Here is a 7037-nt window from a genome sequence, read left to right as displayed (position 1 = left end):
ACGAGTCAAATAATTCTTAAAAGGCCAACTTAATCATATCAAGAACAACTTCATACTCAGTGAATATAAGGACCTGAGAATCCTAAAAGGCCAACTTTTCACAAATAAGTCTGAGCACGCACTCGTCACCTCGCGTGCATGGACTACTATCAACATAGAAGACTCAATCCTAAGGGAAAAATCCCCCACACAAGGTTAGGCAAGATACTTACCTCAAACCATGCTCAACTAGTCTGTAAGAATGCCTTTTTTCAATTATCCGACTCCGAATGGCCCAAATCTAGCCAAACACAATTACATAACATGAATACAACCATAATAAACTCATCTAATTAATAAAATTAATACTTTAATAAAAAATCCCGAAATCCGCCCTAAAGGTCGACCCTGGCCCACGTCTCGGAATCGGGTAAGAGTCACAAAATACGAACACTCATTCACTCACGAGTCTAACCATACAAAAATCATCAAATTCCGATACCATTTCATCCCTCAAATCGTGATTTTTCATTTTGAATTTTTCTTTCAAAAACCACAATTTTCCTCAACTCAAAACACAAATTAAATGATAAAAATAAAGATAGAATCATGGAAATAAATAAATTCTAGCTGAAGAATACTTATCCAATCGATTTGCATGAAAAATTCACAAGGAAACGCTCAAAATCGAGCTCTAGAACTCCAAAAATGGTAAAAATGGCAAACCCTTGAAATAGAGGACTTTATATTCTGCCCAGGGGTTTTGTGCATCGCGAACGCGGAGGAAGGGACGCGTTCGCGAAGAAGAGAAACAAAGCTGCCCAGTTGTTCTTCGCGAACGCGACAACACTTTCGCGAACGCGAAGAGAAAAAATATGATGGCCCAACGACTGCTCTTCGCGTTCGCGTACTACTTCAATAGCTACGCGAGCGCGTAAGTGATAGGCGAACGCGAAGAGGAAAATGATCACCAGTGCCCAGGGCCTGGTTTGCACTTCGCGAACGCGAGATAGGGAATGTGAACGCGAAGAAGGGGGTGGCAGAACTTCGCGAACGTGAGAGGGTGACTGCGAACGCAAAGAGGAATTATTTCACCCTCCAAAATAACACTACGCGAACGCGAAGGCAAGGACATGAACGCGATGAAGGAAACCAGATGACAGATAACAGCAGTTCAAAAATAATGGGAAAAGACCCGTAGCCCATCCGAAACTCACCCAAGGCGGGGACCCCGTTTAATCATACCAACAAGTCCCATAACCTAATACGGACTCGCTTGAGGTCTCAAATCTCATCAAACAACGTCGAAACTACGAATCGCACCATGAATCGAACTTATAAATTTTAAATCTTTCAACTTCTAAAACCCGTGCCGAAACCTATCAAATCAACCCGGAATGACATCAAATTTTGCAGGAAAGTCCCAAATAACATAACGGAGTTGTTCCAACTCTCGGAATCGCATTCCGACCCCGATATCAAAAAGTCCACTTCCGGTCCAAATCTCCAAAAATTCGACTTTCGCCATTTCAAGCCTAAATCAGCTACAGACCTCGGATTTACAGTCCGGACATGCTCTTAAGTCCAAAATCACCCAACGGAGCTAATGGAACCGACAAAACTCCATTCCGGGGTCGTCTTCACATAGTTCTGACTACGATCAAAATCGTAAGACTTAAGCTTCCATTTTAGGGACTAAGTGTCCCAAATCACTCTGAATCATCCGGTAACTGAATTCAACCACGTACGTAAGTCAATATACATAATATGAAGCTTCTCAAGGACTTATGCCGCCGAACGAGACTTAAGTTCTCAAAACGACCGGCCGGGTCGTTACACTTTTTCATTTATGGCCAAACACCTTAAATTTTCAAAAAGTATATTTTTGACCCAAAAAAAATAATATTTTTGATCTTCCAAAAACTTGGCCAAACAGGCTCTTAGTTGGTGAAATTATTATTTGTCCTCCATTAATTGATCAATTAAAACTTTTGATTGTCCAGAGGTTTCCTAGATGGTTGGACCCAATTTCCAACTGTGTAGATATTTATATATGCATATAGTATATCTATTTCTCTAAGTTCATGTCACGACCCAAAATCCCACCACAGGCGTCGTGATAGTATCTAGTCTCTAAAACTAGGTAAGCCGATTTCAATTATATTTTTGGAGCCATTTTTTTTTAATTAAATAAGTAACCAAAACTAACAGCGGAACAAATATAAATGTACAACCTCCCAAGACTAGTAGTAATGAGTCACAAACTCTAACTAAATACATGGAATGATTACGAGGACCGAATATACAATACTGTTTGATTAAAATTAACAGTAGAATGAAATGAAAAGACTCCAAGGGACTGCGACGACCAAACGTCTCTACCTTGAATCCTTACGATCTTAACTCTTCTCAAGTCCGATGTCTCCAATACCTGGCTCTGCACAAAAATGTGCAGAAGTGTAGTATGAGTACACCACGGTCGGTACGCAGTAAGTATCAAGACTAACCTCAATGGAGTAGAGACGAGGTACAGTCAAGACACTCACTAGTCTAATAACCTGTGCAATATAATATACAAAATAATAGGAAATAAATAATAATAAGGGCAGGATAAAACAACCAGTGATATGCACAACAGACAACAAGAATACCATTAATATCACTCAACAATTAATAAACACAATTACACCCAATTAAATCAAGTCCTTCAAATAAATGTCTTTCACATATAATTCTTCCAGATAACTATCTTTCAAATATAATTTTCTCAAATAATTATTTTTCAAATATAATTCTTTCAATAAATCTTTTCAAATATAATTTCCTCAAATAAATATCTTTCAAATACAATTCTTTCATATAATACTTTCTAAGTAAAAATCCTTCCAAATAAATATTGTGAATATAATTCTTTCAATTAAAAAGTCACCATGTGACACCTCATTTCATAATCATAAAAATACGGGCCTCGGCCCTTTTTCATATTTCTCCGGCACCTCGTGCCCTCATTTCATATCACAACTGGACGGACAATTCACGTGCCAATTATCATTATCATTTCATCACAGCACCTCGTGCCCACATTTCATATCACAACTGCATGGACAATTCACGTGCCAAATATCCTTATTATTTACTCACGGCACCTCGTGCCCACATTTCATTTTATAAACCGCCTGGCAATAGCCACAAGCTCTCAATTTCAACATAAATCACATTGTTATCAATTTTCCAACAACAAGACAAATTGCACAAGGTATAAAAGTAAACACAAGAAAATCACAACATCACATGAAAATTATCAACACCACAACCCCACATCATCACATATCGTTCCTGACAATAGCCACCATTATCGCTCCTATTGCCACCCTTATCACTCCTATAGCCACCTTTATCGCTCTGCCCAGACAATACCAATAGCCACTCTTATCGCTTATTGCCACCCTTATCGCTCCTATATCCACCCTTATCGCTCCGCCCAGAAAATATTCCAACAAACACAACAGTGAAATGCCACCCTTATAACCACATAATATCAACGGTGAAATGCTACCCTTATCTCCCCAAAATAACAACTCACACAACACAACAATTTACACGGAAAATTATCACAGCAACATAACAAAATCAATTCATATCACAATTTGCCCAATGGCCACAACCAAATTCCAAAGCTACAACCAAGTCAATTAATTTCACAACAAATAGCCAAAAGCTCCACACAATGTGTACAACACCCAAAAATAATCAATAGAGATAGAAATTACTCAACATAAAGAAAAGTATTCATTAAATTTAAATTTTTAATAATTATATAAACACCTCTTCTTAAGCTCATTTAATTAATTATTTGCAGAGGAAAAATCCATAATAAAATTAAATTCCAACAATTATCAAACCAACAAATTCACGGAATTACATAAATAGTCAAGTAACATTCACATCAAATTGTCATATAACAACAGATTTAACAACAACAAGGATTTAGGCACAACAAATAGATGATTAAATATATACCAACAATTATCCAATTTATCACACAATATGCTAAGGACTTTAACTCAATAAAATTTACACATATAAGCCGAGTACGTACTCGTCACCTCGCGTACACGACTTTTCACATTTCACAAATGGCACATAAGACTCGATGCCTAAGGGGTAATTTTCCCACTCAAGGTTAAGCAAGACACTTACCTTTTTGAAGTTAGGCCGATATACCAAAATAGCCTTCTTGCTTGAATTGACCTCCGGATAGCTCAAATCTATCCAAATTAATTGTATAACTTCATTAAAATTCATCAAAAATAATTCTGGATAATAATACGTCGACTTAAAATTCTATTCCAAATATTCAACAAAAGTCAACGCAGGACCCGCCTCTCGGAACCCGGCATAATTTTCATGAAATTCGAACACCCATTCCGATACGAGTTCAACCATACCAATTTTATCGAATTCCAATAACAAATCGACCTCCAAATCTTAAATTTAAACCAAGAGGGTTTTCTAAAATTTTCAACCCAATTCACTAATTTAGTGATAAAAATAATAATAGATTCATGTAATTTAACCAAAATCAAGTTAGAAATTCTTACCCCCAATGTTTTCCTTGAAAAACTCTCGAAAAATCGCCTCACCCGAGCTTCCTTGGTCCAAAAATGGAAGAATGACATGAATTTGGACTTTATTCTGCTGCCCAGGGATTTGTTCTTCACGTTCGCGAGACTCCCCTCGCGTTCGCGATGAACAAATTCTTCAAAAGTCATTTTCAAACTCTTCTCAGACAGCCTTTAGTATAATAGTCATAACTTTTTGTACAAAATTCCAAATGATAAATGGTTTGACTTTCTGAAAACTAGACTCCAAGGGCTATAACTTGCATGTGTTGCTCATCTCTTGGTTCCTTATAGATTACGAGATATAAACTTCCAAAATCAGCCCTATGCAACAAAGATTTCCAAACTCTTCCCGGATAGCCTATAGTGTATCTATCATAACCTTTTGTACACAACTCTAAATAATAAATAGTTTATCTTTCTGAAAACTAGACACAAAGGTCTACAACTTTTATTTTTAAATCATCTCCAAATTTCTTATAGATTGCGAGATATGAGCCTCTAAAGTCAGATGACGAACAGCAAAATTTCCTTCTTTGCGAATGCGAGAACCTCTTCGCAAACGCGAAGAACAAAGTCCTGACAGCAAAATCCTTCTTCGCGAATGCAAGAGGCTCCTCGCGAACTCGAAGAACAACACCAGAACCAGCAACCAGCAGCATCAAAACACCCAAACTTCGTCCGGAACCACCCCGAATCAAACCTGAGGCCCCCGGGACCCTGTCCAATCGTACCAACCAGTCCCAATACATAACACGAACCTGCTCGAGGCCTCAAATCACATCAAACAACATCAAAGCCACGAATCATACCCCGATTCAAGCCTAATGAACTTTGAAATTTCAAATTTTATATCTTGTGCCGAAACACATCAAATCAATCTGAAATGACTTCAAATTTTGCACACAAATCATAATTGACATAACGAAGCTATTTCAATTTCCAGAATCGGATTTCGGCCCCGATATCAAAAAGTCAACCCCCGGTCAAACTTTTCAAAAATTCATCTTTCGCCATTTCAAGCCAAATTCCTCTACGGACCTCCAAATAATTTTCCGGACACGCTCCTAAGTCCATAATCACCATACGGAGCTATTAACATCATCAAAATTCCATTCCGGAGTCGTCTTCACATAGTTTCAACTACGGTAAAAATCCTAAGGCTTAAGCTTCCGTTTTGGGGACCTAGTGTCCCAAATCACTCCAAATCATCCGGTAACTGAATTCAATCACGCACGCAAGTCAATACACATAATAAGAAGCTGCTCAGGGCCTTATGCCGCCAGGCGGGGCTTAAATTCTTAAAACGACAAGTCAGATCGTTACAGTTCATGACCATGTATATATATGCATGACCCTAAATCTTAATTCAATATAGTAGACATATAGCACGTCTTATTTTTCGTGAGCCACATACATAAAGATATAAATTCACCGAGAGCCATATAAATTTGGCAAAAAAATTCAATAAAGGAATAAATGTACATTCAACAGTGATGAATTTAGGATTTTAGGTTTGTGTTAGAGTGGTAAGTACTTTTCCTCGTCTCAAGTTCTAGTCCTACGTATATCGAGTGCATTTGTTAAGGAGCATTTAATCCCCAATGTAAGACTTTCCGGCATGAGTCTAAATTGGTCAATCCCGATGCGGGTAAAGGGCGAAATCAAATTGGACTAGTTCGTCATATCATGTTCCTCTAGGAAGTTTTCCTAATTTTGTTATAATTTCTTTTGCATTTCGTTTTCAAGTACTCAAATAGCTAGCGGCTAGCCTAGCTAGAGAAAATTAGAGAATTCTTGAATCCATTTTGTGGATACAAAGTTGGCTCAATTAAAGTACTCAAGGGCCCTTAGATCCTAATGACTGAAATAGAATTTGTTTCTGATGAAGAGACTTAGATTTAAGAGGCGAGACATGTAGAAACAGTCTCATCAAGAATTAAACTGAGGTTAAGAATTAATGGGCTTGTTACACTTACTCCTTTCAATATTTCTTACTGATTTTCTCTATAGTGGACGTGTTACGTATCAAGTCATGTTAAATCATGTCTTCGTTTCTCTTAACATAAATCACGTCTTCATTTCTTTAAGCCGCGCTTTATTTGCAGTCACATTTCTCATAACATAGACACACTTGTCAATGCCATCCAGCTACCCAAAATACAGCTGTTTTGGCCCTTCCATTCATAATAATTTAGATACGTAGTGTTTTTTGTCCTCCTTTTTTTTTTTCACAGTGATCTTTCTTGATAAGAAATGCATAAAAGAATTAACCCAAATAACCATCCACCCAATCAAAAAGTAGCCAGTGAAAGTATAATATATGCATAAATTATGTATTATATGTGTATAATAGTGTATAATCAATGTAAAATTTATGTATATAACTTAAAAAAAAGTAAACAATGAATATGACTAACTTTTTGTTTAAAGATA

Source organism: Nicotiana tomentosiformis, chromosome 1, assembly GCF_000390325.3.
Source record: "Nicotiana tomentosiformis chromosome 1, ASM39032v3, whole genome shotgun sequence".
In the NCBI taxonomy this organism is placed as follows: Eukaryota; Viridiplantae; Streptophyta; class Magnoliopsida; order Solanales; family Solanaceae; genus Nicotiana; species Nicotiana tomentosiformis.
This window is presented reverse-complemented; position numbering follows the sequence as displayed.